The 14,864-nt window shown below is 35.9% G+C and overlaps 1 protein-coding gene across 11 annotated transcripts in view; it reads left to right on the forward strand.

The window, feature by feature from the left end:
- The window catches only part of LOC139136172 (oxysterol-binding protein-related protein 8-like), a 121,235-nt gene that overhangs the window by 17,089 nt on the left and 89,282 nt on the right, over window positions 1-14,864 (forward strand). Inside the window, exon 1 of one of the 11 annotated variants that reach the window (XM_070703981.1) lies at window positions 6,558-6,579. The exons of 9 other annotated variants lie outside the window; for them this stretch is intronic. The gene's annotated coding sequence lies outside the window, so the exon portion shown is untranslated. Of the gene's footprint in view, window positions 1-6,557; window positions 6,580-14,864 lie in introns of those variants that run through there. One more of the 11 variants, XM_070703970.1, reaches the window with a different exon arrangement.

Genomic DNA, 14,864 nt, shown 5'->3' on the forward strand with positions numbered 1-14,864 from the left:
AAGGATTTTTTTTTGTCTATTGTAAGGTATGGTTTAAATATCATCATACGTAACAAAATTAAATTATTCATATCTTTTTTAAAAAATTGTAGCCAGTCAGAAACTGTCTACAATAATTGATATTGTAATTGCCTTAAGGGAGGTGCCAATTATTAATTGAATGCAAATTACATGTTTTTTTAAGGGCGCAGGGAATTAGACAAATTGAGTCTACAGTAGGTTGTGATGTGTTGCTAAGTCATTCATGTGAACAGTTTTATTGTATTTACACAACACCTATGTGGGTCTGTAACAGCTATTTTGTTCTTAGGTGTAACAGTGGAGAGCGACCTTGCACAGTGCATATATGCCATTGTAAAGAGTGGCGATGCATTTTTGCTGTAATTATTTAGTGGTTGCTTCGTGATCAATTGAAACAAAGGTGCTTTGTTCCCGTTAAAGTCAACGATACATTGATAGTGCAGATACTCTCTTTCTAAAAGCACCCAGTCAGATAAAAAAAATGCCATTGTTGTTAGAACTGGTCATTAATTTTACATGAATACATCGAGTAATTACAACGTCAGCACTTGATATGCGCTGGCTCCTTTTCATTTTAATTTTATGTTCTCACTGCCGGAGTGGAGGTCAGTCGCACGTTGGTTCTTGATATTCACAGCTATCGCGGACATGTGGGATATTACACATATGACCTAGATACCATCGAGTGGCTTTGATCCATGCGGTAACAGTTTTGGCTTTGATCCATGCGGTAACAGTGGTTGAGTCATGATAAAGATAGCTTTAAAAGTCTCTAATTCTTGTTCGCATAAATACATGTACACTCTCCATTCAACCCTAAACAGTATCTTTCCATGGTAAAATCCTGTCGTATAGTCTCTAGTGTGATCGGAATAGTGCATTTGTGAAATGGGGGAGATTCTTCACAGGAGGGGTGGAGAAACTCGCATCTGCAGTAGTGATTTACCTAGCAAAAAATGGACTGTCTACCTCAGAGCAGAAAAGTCAGTTGTGTGTGTAATATAAAAGCTGTTGTGTGTAAACAGATGATTTCACGAAAGAAATATTGGTATGTGATACTCCCTCAGGCAACATATATAGCTATTGGAAGTACATGGCTTTGCATTTCATTTCATTTCAGATTCAGGTCTGGACTGAGTGGCACGTACACTGGGGTCATTTGTTCACGGCAGAGATCAATGTGCACCACACTGAGTAAATGCCGTAGAACAGTCCTAGATGTGTTGTGGATACAGCATAGTACGGACACTGAGGTCGCGGGGTCAAACTTCATCAATCTCCTGACTTTGTACACGCTGGCTCATGTGTCACGTAAAATTGCGTGGAGTTTATTATAATAAGCTGTAGAAAATCACCTTTTTAATAGAGAATGACGTCAAGCTACCCAATAGTGGCGTTGATCAGACACAGGTAGTTAAAGTCAGACCAGACAGTCAGTGGTAGTTAAAATCAGACCAGACAGTCCGTGGTAGTTAAAATCACACCAGACAATACCCGTTGTATTGATTCAGACGTTAGAGTGAGTGTAAAGCTCTATGGTTTCATTTGTCTGCTGCTGTTCCTGAAGTCTGTGTCACAGAAGATTGGTTTAACGACTTCGACTGTTCTACTGTCCATTGCAGAGGAAATTTTTAGGTCTGATAATTTTTGACAGAAAGAGAGCCCTATTGCCGTCAAATTTGGGCATAACAATAATCTTTTAAATTATATTGTTGGATTTCTACAGGTGGGGAGGGGATGGGCATTGGGAGATGAGATGGGGTGACTTTAATACATGCACACCCCATTTCGGTGGAATATTTAAAAAAAAACCATTTCTTGAACTCTAAATTCTTGTGTCAAAGAAAACTTTGTTTTGCCATTGCCATGTCACGACGGATGAGTTTTGAATACTACAGAATCACCTTGAAGTGCATCTCGCACTACTGTAGGTTGATTACAATTGAACAAAGAAAAGTGAGGGAGACATGCCTTTGTTATTTCATCTCATTCAACTCAGGCTAGGTGAAGGTGAAACACTGGAAGGATACATGTACATGTACCTCTGTGAACTATGACCCTATTTTTGCCATGCTTTAACCGTTTAGTTTACAAACTCAGGTACATGTATGTCTACTGTCTGCCAGGTTTTTAGAACTCTCTACTTTACAACATGTGTATGTTAGTACCAAGGTGTATGCACAGTTTCAGTTCTAGTTAACATGCGTGCAAAGGTGTTCAGTATTTTTCCACTGTTGGTTTTTAACCCCATCGTCTCGCGTGTTGGAGTTTGGATTGTACTTGGCAATGACAGTGTTAAATTCTGACAGGGATTTGTTACAGCGTGAATGGTCACCTGCTATCCTCTTCAGTGGGTACATAGGCTGGATCTATGATGCTGTACGTACACCAGCGTGCCAGTCTGTGCTGTGGTTTTAATCCATGATTAGTTTCATCGATGCGGTCTGATGTGCATCTACAGATTTATTTCTTTAAAATCATCCAATTACCCAAAATTTACAGACACTTGAAATACAAGATGGCTGCCATATCCCTGCCATATTGATACTCTATGAGGAAAAGATTTTCAATTTTCACAAAAATAAGCTCAGTAAACACTTTATTTCCTCTACTATGGGCTTCAAAACGAGCCCCTACAAACGGTAGACCAAAAAGGTACAGTGCATTGTAAAAGTGAATCTGAATCTCTGTCCCTGAGGCGCAGTCTACCTGAAAATGATCAAATATTAAACTGATTTGATGATATAATTGATAAAAAAACCTGTGTAACGAAAGATCACCCAATCTGTTGCTTTCTAATGTAAATGTTGATTTGACTTTTAAGTTTAAAAGAAAAGAAAAGAAAATGAGACAAGGAATATTTCAAAAGTTTGAAATAATCAGCATATTGTATGTCCCTATAATAGTACATGTATACTGTGCCAGTTTTTGTCATGGTTTTGATTCTACAACATCCTGGTAACACGATGCTATGCAACAAAAACAGTCAAAAATTAATAAAGAGTTGCAGGTAATCATCTGAATTAAACATTAACAATTTGTGTTTTTATTTGTACAATGAAGTCCACATATTTTGTTGATCCTCCAAGCCCACATTGCGGTATAGGCTAGAGGTCCCATTTTGCCGTAGAAAACGGTAAGTCTTTTTTTTGTGATAAAAAGGAACCTTGTTCCCAATTTTGCTGTGTACTGGTCCATGCTTGCCATTGTCACAGACAAAAGAGAAAAAAAATACAACGTACATGTAATGATGTGCTCAGGCAAAACCACAATGGTGCCAGGGTTATAACGGTAAGACAAGATGTAACTTACTAGACATAGCAACTCCAAAACAGTGCTGAGGCTGTGTTGTCATGCTCGTCAGGGTCTTTAATTTTCAGTACATGTTTTCATGCCTGAGTGCTTCCATAGTGAATAATTGTCGTGCAGCAGACGGCAGTTGAAGTCTTTTTATTACCCTTGGTGTGCAAATAATCAGCTGATAAACTGTTGCTTTGAACTGACTGAACTGACTCTAAATTAATATGGTGTCCTTCGTTATTTGTATTCAAAATTCCAAACGTTCTTGCTTGGTATTTCTCAATAGTAGTTGCAACACCCATGAAATAAATAATTGGAGTGTTTTAGCTTTTATAATGCGTTTGTCTGTTGCCTTCATATTTTTGGAAAATATCAGCAACAATTACTTGCCTTGCCATTGAACTGAATGAGGTACATGTAGATCAAAGCCATTATCATCGAAGTATTGGAATGTTGCAGGTTTTGCCCATAAACAGAAAAATTGGTCTGAGAGATTCATTAGGACGGAACCACAATATGGGCGTACGGTCATGGCACTGCTGCTGAGGACAACGCCATTTGCAATCAAGTCATACACACGCATGTATTTTGTGATGTTTGCTATTTTTGTCACAGTGCAAAACTGGCAATTAACAGTGTTCCATTTTTCATGGTGTACCAGTGATGTATGAGAAGTCACAATGATTATTAATAAATACATCAGTTGTTGGTGCAAACTGCATTTTTTCAAAATCTCACTCATATTCGTAGTTCAATAGTAAATATATAAAACCTGAAAAAAGCCAAATGTATCCATACGCAGAGCAAAGGAATTGTGTATTGATTTTCACAGATATGCAGTAAATAGTACAAATACCTGCGTTGAATATTATAGAATTAAAAACAGCAGAAAAATCAATGGACATGTATTTAGTATTCTCTCGAAGCAGTAAGTCAGTGCAAGGAGATAGTACGTGTTTTTGCCTATCTACATGTACAGTGTGCATCGTCGTTAACCACTGGCCTCTCTTTACGGGAATACCTACTCGCATTGCTGTTAAGAGGTTTGTGGAACAGAAAAAAGCTCTGGCTGTGAAAATTGAAGTGTGCGTTTCCAGAAACAGATTTTCAAGTACACTTCAACTTCAGTGTTCTGGTCTTCTGCATGTCCGGACTCATTTAGAAGCCTTGTGGCAAAATAAATTTTCAGAATCTGGCTCTTATAAACTTTAAGATATCGTTTTTCACAATGAATTACAAAAGGTACCGTAGCCATTTTAAATTTCTGGTAACTTGGTTCTCTAACACCAAACTTTTTGATTATGCAAGATAATGGTTTAAAATTTTCTTGAGAAAAGTCTGAGCAAGTTTAAAACTTTCTATTGAGAAACTCAAGTTTGAATCACTGGCATCTTCATGGCGTCCACGCTATGCTTGATTTCAGTTGTCAGGCCAACAACACATTTGTATTTGTTGCCAAGTACATTGAACATGTTGTAAAAAGAGGCTGTTTTGTTTAATATTTGACTGATGTAGAATGTGTATACAAAAAGGAAAGATTTAAATTTAATACCCCAAACTTTTATGTCTGATACACTATGGATGGTAGCATACAAATAAAAAAAATGAAATAATGTTGTTGAAATTTGTGAGTCAGTGAACAACACCATGTATTTATAGACACATACATGTACATGTAAGTACAGGTTTAATAGTGTCCTCAAGATCTATTTCTCTGCAATTCTGCTTCTGTAACAAATGGAAAATTTCCTATTATTTTCAAACAAAAGTTAGACAGTGAGCAGGCAGTATGTCGTGTGTTGTAGGATAACACTCACCACGACATTGCTGACAGAGCCAGACTGCATTGTATGGAAGACTTTTGTTTAATATGTCGCTGGATAATCTCTTGCTTCAGAACACGTACGCCACACACAGCTTCACCGTTGGTGGAAATTTAACTGCCAGGGACATGTGATACATGTGTGCCCACTCTAAGCTCTCTCACATACTCATGTACAGCAAGCAAACTGATATCTTAACCAGAGTGTCGTGTACGAAATTGCGGCCTTGCATGAAGAGATGCACGTTCCACTTTCTTGAAACAAATCAAACGATACTTCTCAGAGGGACAGGTCTTTTATCAGCTTTTTATCGCTGAGCAAATTGACCCACAGTGCTCAGAAGTTGAAAGAAGAGCAGAGGACTAAAATCACATTAACAGTCAATGTCAACAACCATTACTGTGAGAACCAGACTGCCCCTTTAACCCTTTGAGCGCTGTGATTTTCTCTCGCCAAAATTTTAGTGCAAAATTTTACCAATTTTTGTGATTTTTTTGTGTAATTTTTTTGATAATTTTTGACAAAATGGACATCACGTTACATAGGCTACAGTTTTTTCTCAAAATTTTTGCAAAAATCCGAGAAAAATTGACCAGCATTGATTTTATAAAGGGGACAGAAATAGACTTTGGTGCTGAAAGGGTCAAGTTGAAAGATATTCAGCTGAAACCAGGGACTTGATTTGTGTACAAACACTTAGTAGCATGAAGCTGTCAACATGCCTTCATGTCTGTAGATACATTCTCTGGTACATTTGAGATTTCTGTATTGATTCTGTAGCCTTTACTACATTAGTGCTGTAGTGATTCTGGTAATACCAAATATTCCGGTGTGAATCGCGTACAGTGCATTGGAAACTGAAAGAGTACCAGCCATCATTGATCATCAAACGGAATATAATGACATAATCATTAGTAATTTCATTATTCAAACTCTTATTTGTTCAGGCATTGATCAAGTCCCATTTCCAAATCACAATAAAATCCTTGTCATATTCCCATTCTTCCCAGATTTCTATGTACAAGCTGAAAGGAGACTTATGGAATATTAATGGAGAAAGAAAACTTGTGTGTCTGTATTGAAGAGAGAAAAAGAATTTTAATTTATTATACATGTAGTAGGCATACCATGTAACCATTACTCTGTTGGTTTTAAAATTCAGATAGCCCTGGTTTCGGTGAACAATGTGTAGCTTTGTTATACAATAACAAAATATCCTCATTTGCATAACAATTGCCATCATAAATTTACATCCTGGCAATTGTAATTTGAAATCGATTCACCTAGGTACTATACACTGGTAGGTTCATGTAGCTGAAGGGAAATGAGACAATAGGAAATATTTCATAGCTGTGTCAGCATGACAACTATCCATGTATAAAATCCATCAGTATGGCCTTGAGGTCATCACAATAACCAGCATAACTAACTGCAAGTAAGTAACTGATATTATTATTATTGTTATTGTGATAGATTTATTTTTCTTCCCAGTTAGTAGTTCCTATAGTACATTCACACTCAGCTAGTACTGGTTGCCTCTGAGTTTTCCCTTGTCAAAGAAAAGAAAATGTGACTGAGCTGTGCAATCCTGGGTCTGCCCTCGGCCAGCCTAATTTGTGTTGGCTCAGAGAGGAAATGGATTCAGAGCTGGCACAAAGTGATCGAGACCAGGTTCAAATTGTGTATCGGGTATGTGTGAACAGTTTACAATGTAGATCAACAAATCAGCGCCAACTTGATGCCCTAACAGTAGGCCCAGTGGAAGGTCAATAAGTGACTCAAAGGCGGGAGATTGAAAAACAGTGTGAACATGCAAGGACCTGAATTTTTTCGTATCATATTAAAATCATGGGCCAGGCCCAAAGGCATCTAGCTTGGCCTTAGTTAGAACCTACCGTAGCACACAGTCCATCCATTAGGGACTGTGCCGGGCATGATTGCTGTTGTAGCAGATTAATAGCCAAATTAAAATATAAGATGTCATGCAAGGTTGCACATTGATATTGGTTACATGTATGATACAAACTTTCTATGGGATGCATATACGACATTTGTCCTTCAGATTCATATATGTTTCTGTAATACCCTTATGTAATGAGAAGTGCAGCCTTTAACACCAGGCAGGGTCCCCCTTTCACAGTTGAGTATTTTGTCATGTACCGGTATGTGTGTTTCTTGCTCTTGAGGCCTTCAAAATTAATACAAATTCAACCTTAAAACAATTAAGGCTGTAGTAAATTTTAAGTTTGACCTTAAAAATCATCATCCATACTCTCATATACATTGACTACACAGTATGTATAGACCAACAGACAGACAGACAGACAAACTGGCAGGCAGGCAGGTAGACAGACAGACAGACATATGTATATATATATATATATATATATATATATATATATATATATATATATATATATATATATATAAAAATAATATATATATATAAATATATATATATATATAATATATAATATAATATATATATATATTATATATATATATATATATATATATATATATATATATACAAGTATATATATACATATAAATATATACAATATATATATATATATATATATATATATATATATATATATATATTGAGAATCTAGGAACTTGTAGCTGTCACTCTACAGGCTGTTTCATGCGGTAAGCAATCATCAGGAGGGAGTATTTGGCGGGAATGGGGACTGTTTATATTTTGTTGCAGGTGAGTATGCATATTCAAATAAGCGGTTGCGGCTAATGGCAAGTCAGATATTGATGAGGAGGAATTTGCTGCGGTGTCTGCATTTTGAAAGGAATTCTGTTCGCTTGTCAAGAGTTGCTTTACAGTCAGAATAGATTACATGGAGCTTTTCTGCTGTGCAAAGGCTTGTTTTATTTGCATAGGGGGGGCCCTGTTGATGATTGACCATTTGATATTGTATCATGGTTTCTGTTGTTGTCTTTGAGAATCCATATTAATTTTTAAAGCTCTGTGCTATTTCTGTGTTTGGGTGTTTTAAATGTGTACTTAAGGTATATGTATCTTTGTTTGAAGGTTGAGTCCGTGAGTCCAATGTAGTATTTCTGATCGTTGTTGTGGTTACAGTAGCTTTGTATATTACTGAAGAGGTGCTATACATATATATATATATATATATATATATATATATATATATCGCCACACACATATATATATATATATATATATATATATATATATATATATATATATATATATATATATACACATGTATATATATACAGTATATAGTACATGTATACATACATAGACAGACCAGACTAAATTATATATACTGTATACATACACATAGACAGACAGACAGACACATATACATGATAGATTGATAGATAGATGGATACCTGTAGATTCATGTAGATACAATGAAGTATATTTTAATATCAATGCAAAATTATTTAGACAAAAGTCTCCACAACTACCATATCATTTTTCTGTATCAGTATGCTATGCAACGGGTGCATGTACAGCTCCATAAGATAATCTTTAATCAAGAAGAGTATTGCAATTTGGTAAAATCATAAATCAAAGCAAGATCAATTATTTATAAAATAAATGAATATTCTAATGATGCAGTATCCCCAGGGAGAAGTGTATATTTTTTGTCTGCCGGCATAAAATTGTTTGCTGTCTTACTGAAATGATTGATGGTTTCTATGTGTTTGTGTCTGATTAGCCTCAAATGACATTTAGTAATTTCGTAATATTATACCTATGTATGATAGCATGCATCACAAGACTTTCAGTTCTTGACATTTTGTTCGATGTTGCCATGGAAACTTTTCAGACAAGATGTTTTGTCAGTGTGAATACCTTGTTAAAGTTGGTGGTGGTTCACACCTTTTTTTTGTTCCTGATTTTAATGTACATGTAATTGTTCTGTACTGCATCATTGCCAAAATATCAAAATTTATAGATGGGATGGCCTCATGCATAATTGTGTAAAATTTGCATAAAATAGGCAGATATCAGTGTAATACAACATGGAGATTGGAGGAGTAGGATTTTGTAGCAATCTGTTCATATGCAAAGTACAATGATACAAAAGAGCCTATCTTATGCAAATTTTACAGATGGGATGCCCTCATGCATAATTGTGTAAAAATTTGCATAAAATGGGCTCTTTTGTATCATTGTACTTTGCATATGAATAGATTGCTACAAAATCTTACTCCAATCTCCATGTTGTATTACACTGATATCCACATATGATCCCCTGGCAATAGTCTGTAGTAATTATTGATACCCTTATCTACCTTGAGGCTTACAGATATGCACACAGTCCCTGGCACATGTGTTTCCTGAATTATTTAAAGGCTAAAATGAATGTTTCTGTTAATTTTGGCCATTTCAACCAATTGACCTGATTTGGCAATGCACACACATGTACCTTACACATTAGCTTTAGTCCACTCGCAACATTCTGAATTTTCATATGAAATTTTCTACCTTATTGTAAAAAGAGACATATACATACACTACTGTGCAATAAATCTTCATATTTGAATCAAGTTATACTGCAGACAAGCCACTGCATATATTTCTATCTTTCTCTGTAGGCACCGTCATTAAAGATGTAATTGAAATATATTCAAGTTACCATCCGTGTCAATTGAAATTCTGTTCCTTTAGGCAGACTCTGAGATAGAAACGAATCGCCATGAATGGAGGCTAACTCTGTATTTGTAAAGGGTGTTTGGTTGGGAGACAGCTTGAAAAATCTTTCTTTTCACTCACATACGTGCGTGTGATCAAAATACAGTATAGGAGCATGAGATTGATGATATATCTCTGGCTTATGCTACATTGTATGTTGCCATGGCTACTAATGAAATTTTCCAGATATAAAGCAGTGATACTCATCCGGTTATTTCATTTTAATCAAAGGCAGGGGATACATCACCCTCATATTTCAGAACGGTTCAATTCAAAGTAGATCTGTTCTTTCATGAAAGGTCTAATGCAAAAGGTTACAATTGTATATATTCGTGATTTTGAATCCACAAAATGATAGAATCAGCGGTTTAGAACAGCTGATTGCACCCGTACCAAAAAAAAACCATATTTGAAAGTAGATTTAATGTATACTCAGATCCTGTATAAAGCTTCACTGTGGAAAAAACTGTAGTAAATGCATATACTCAGATCCTACTGCACATGCCTCAGGTAAGAATAGATTTTAGCCAAGCTGCTCAAAGAAATAGTCGGTAATTATCTGAGTATACTCAGTCCCAACACTTTTGCCGGAAATCTTCGTGAGAATGCAAGGGTAGAATTGTTGACAGTTCCAAGACTACACAAAACCTATGTAACATTACAATAGCCATAGTCTTTGCCAGAGTTCACCATTTCAGAGTCTAACCTCATGCATCACAAATCAATGCCTAAATAAGGTAAAACCATGACACATGATTTGATTAAACATTGCTTGCTGAGCAAATGTACCAGTATTTGTAACACAGTACATGCTAAAAAACACAAACTTGATAAATAAATACACACAGTCTATGTGGTAACTCAAGCAGTGAAATTTGTAGAATTCATATGACCATCACACAAGTGTTTATGGAAAGCTCACTTGAGGTAGAATGTACCCCAGGGGCAGTTATTTGGACTCACATTAAAGGCACACAGTCACTGTAAATTTGCATATTCCATATATGGTAAAGTGGGCGGGGCTTAGCGTACTACCCGTGACACCTGTAGCTGTCAATCCCCATATTCAAGACATGAAAGCTCATGCAGACGACGCTGCTAAGTATGCCATGGCTTGTCGTGTGGGTAGCCATGGTACCATAGCATAAGCCGGAGATTTATCAATCTCATACTCCTATACTATATGTGAGAGTTCATACGCCACCCACATAAAATCTGTGATTTGCTGTTAAAAAACAGGTGACCGAATACCTTAAGGAAATAAATCAGTATTGCTAGTCTTTTATGGGATGCCTAAATTGATGTGTTACCAAAGGTTATATGGCAAACCATTTTTGTCCTGGATACAGTAGTGATCTATTCTTTGAATATTGATCTCATGACCTACCGTGTATGCCATTTGTGTCTCAAAATTTTTCCATTTACTATGCAAATTCAATATCAAGAAGTCAGTATCTGAGCTCAAAATCTGGAGATGATCTCCGAAGAAAAACTGATGTCCCGTGTCTTGAAGAGAGTGAGCACATCCCGTTGAAATACTAATAGCAACAACTGTACAGAACAAACACGCATTGATGTGATGCTCTCAGCTTCTCAGCGCCTCATTACTCTTGTTACCGTAGTTAGTTCCTGTAAGGTAGTGTGACACTTTGACAATTAGTGCTATTGGCGCGACCAAGCTTTATTAATCCTAATCTCATTTCAATGAAACTTGCATCCCCGCATAGAGAACCAATTTCCCGCTTTCACCGAGAATGTAATCTGTAAATTGGATGCTTGATAAATGTGTCATTAGCAGTAGGTGCCTCATTTGTTTTACACTCAGTGTATTATCATTGTAGCTACTAGCAGGGGTAGATTAGACTGAAAGATTCCGCTGTGTATGGGTCTCCATTATACACCTTCATCTGGTTATCCCATAATGCATTGCTGTCTGTATCAAACATCGTATACAGACTCAAAACAACAAAAAACATACTGATTTTGTGTTTACAACGGTTTGTTGTGCAAGAAAAATTGACACAATGCCAAAAAATACCTCAGCTAGTTAAATGTATTTTGTATCGATCGGCGACGAAAATAAAAGTCAAGGTGGATTCTCGAATACGACATCTCGTTTGAACCAATAATTTTATAGTGTTGAGTTTATTGAGAACATACTGGTGACAAGACCGCCCCTATACAGCTCCCAGAGGGGATGATACATGTAACACTCCTTGTTATTATATGTGTAACCAACCTTGATACCTATTCAAATTACGGTGAAATTTGATTTTGCATGTTTGAGCACAGACAGTTTCACTTCTACCATCTATAGTTTTAGAAGCTGGTCGTGTCAGCTGTGGGCAGCATTTCATCTTTTGCGTTCACTGCAAGAACATACACTGTGCACCTTTCATCATTGTTTAATTGGGCTGAACCATTAGTCGAATCTTTTGATTTAATGGTGCACTCTTTAGCCCAAGCCATGACTTTAATTGTGTTGTTTTGAACTTTACATGTATTTGCCACTGCATGTCGCTTCATGTGTGGAAATTGTTAGTGTTCCATTGACCCTGACCGTCTCTGCTATATGGGAGTATTAAATGTGTATGATATATATGATGAACACAGCTTTTGCAGAGGGCATCTAAGCCTTCATAATAAGTTGTGTTTATGGTAGACTGTTCATTTCAATTACATGTAAGTGTGCCTGACTTCATTGCTTCACAATCAACAAAAGAGACTCTCGTGTGCTGCACTTTTGTATGATGTATCTACAGAGAAAACAGTATATCAGTTTATTGGATGAATTTGTGCTTTTCTCAATATAACTTTAGACGAGAGCATTTTCTGTTGAAAGAAATGGCTAGCCATTACAACTTTAGATTTTCACATGCTATTTGCATAAGTTCAAAGTCATAAGGTTGTATCATTTCTTGGAAAAAATAAAATGGCGTAGCTGCATAATTACGTGCACCGTACATGTAAATGTAAAAATTTTGAAGGCAAAATTTATTTGTCATAAACGTTATGCTGGTATTGCAGATATGTGTAGAGGTCATCAACATGTTTTAGATTTGTACGTTTTAGAGATCCTAAAATGATCCTGTTCCATTCATAGCTTAGTTATATGTCATAGCTTTCACACAAGAATATTATTTCACAAGAAAATAAAAAAGTACAAGGTATATAACCTTAGGATTTACTGTATGTCTCAAAACACAAGATTTAATTAATGATAAGCTGTGGCGTAAATATTATGTACAATAGTGTGACCTTCAAAAAGAACATGGATATTCCTGGAAAATAATTCATTTTAATCTCGAGATAATGTCAAAGGAAAGTGAGCTTTTTAACTGCTTCAATGGTAGCATTATCATATTCATCAAAGTGTTACCATCATGGTGATAATGATCAAGTATACTATTACTGTGTGTAGTAAACAAAACTAATTTTTTGCGATCATATGCAAATGTCAGATTGAACCGATTAATATGCAGGCAATGCATGGCAATATGTTCAAAGATGCGGTATAATTTGTAAATTCCTGTTGATGCTACATCATATCAGTGACCTTTTTATACGTTTACAAATAAAGCTCATTATTGTACCAGATGAACTGATGATGTGCATGCAACTTGAATTATTAAAGCAGCAGTACATGTAGTGTTTTTTCTGGGTTTCTAGGATGCATAATTACAGGAATCCCCCTTAGCTAATCAAAATCCCCCTCCCCCTCAAATAATCACAAATGTGTGACACATCGCCCTCCTACAATGAGGTTTGAGATTATGATTAAAACAGAGTATTTATAGTAACATTCCACTTCATGGTTACTGTCTATGATGTAACAGTTGATGACATCCACTATATCATATGTAGCCAAAGTGAAGTGACACAAGCTTACATACTATCTGCTTATTAAAGGATGTGATACAGCTGAAAGACTATCAAGTAGAGTTTGCCTCCAGATAATACAGAACTCTGTTTGAACTGAAATGAATGAAGTGTGAATGATTTGTGTAGGCTTCTAATTTATTTAACATTTACAAGATGGAAAAAATAAACAGGAGTGTCTTTTATTTGATATTTTACTAATGCTATGACATTTATTTTCATGTACCGTAAAAAATATATGATTTGCATAAATATGCATAATTCATTGTATTAATTGCCCCTCATTCAGAACCAAATCCCCCCAAATTTTAAAGCAGGGGTGACATTCCCTCCATGTGAGAAGAACCTTTAGAAAACATTGCTTGTAGATGCTGTTATCATTTCTATTGGTCCTCTTTTGTTAAGGTTTTTGTATCGTCATAGACATGTGTCACCTATATTTATATCTCAGTGTAATTTTATCATGTGCACAAACCATGCATTGACATGATCTCTTGGGCGTACGGGTCTGTAGAAGACGTCCTTTTACGCTCCCATATATGCATATTTATATATACAAATGGGAGGTATTCGTATAAGGTGGAAAAATGGCGTCTGTGTGTATGTATGTAAGTATGTATGTATGTCTGTTAGTCCGTCCGGATCAAAAACTCCTAAACCGTAGCACCTACTGTCCTAGTATTTGGTGTACAGGTGCACCTAGGGGTGGAGATGTGAATTTGTTCAAATGAACATGTCAGTGCCAAAAATATGCAAATGAGGGGGAAAAAAGGAAAAATCCTACAAATGGCTAAAACTCAGTAAGCATTGGTCAGATTTGGTTGAAACTTGGTATGCAGATTTCTTTGGGTATTCTAAATTATGTGTGCAAAAATTAGGATGAAATTGCATGTTTGTATTTTTAGGGTATTTTTCCGTTTTTAGTCAAAAAATCTTGTTCTCTGAAATCGCTCGTCTGAATGCTATGAAACTTAATATTCATGTTCCTCAGAATGACCTCAGTCATGCTTGTACAAATTGTATTGATATTGTCATATTTGTAATTTTGGGCAATTTTGCCAATTTTTGATAAAAATTTTTTTAATCCAAAACTGTGATTTGATAGCTTTGATACATGTATTTGGTATACAGGTATTTAAGATTAATCTTAATATAAT

The sequence above is a fragment of the Ptychodera flava genome, chromosome 1, assembly GCF_041260155.1.
Source record: "Ptychodera flava strain L36383 chromosome 1, AS_Pfla_20210202, whole genome shotgun sequence".
NCBI lineage: Eukaryota > Metazoa > Hemichordata > Enteropneusta > Ptychoderidae > Ptychodera > Ptychodera flava.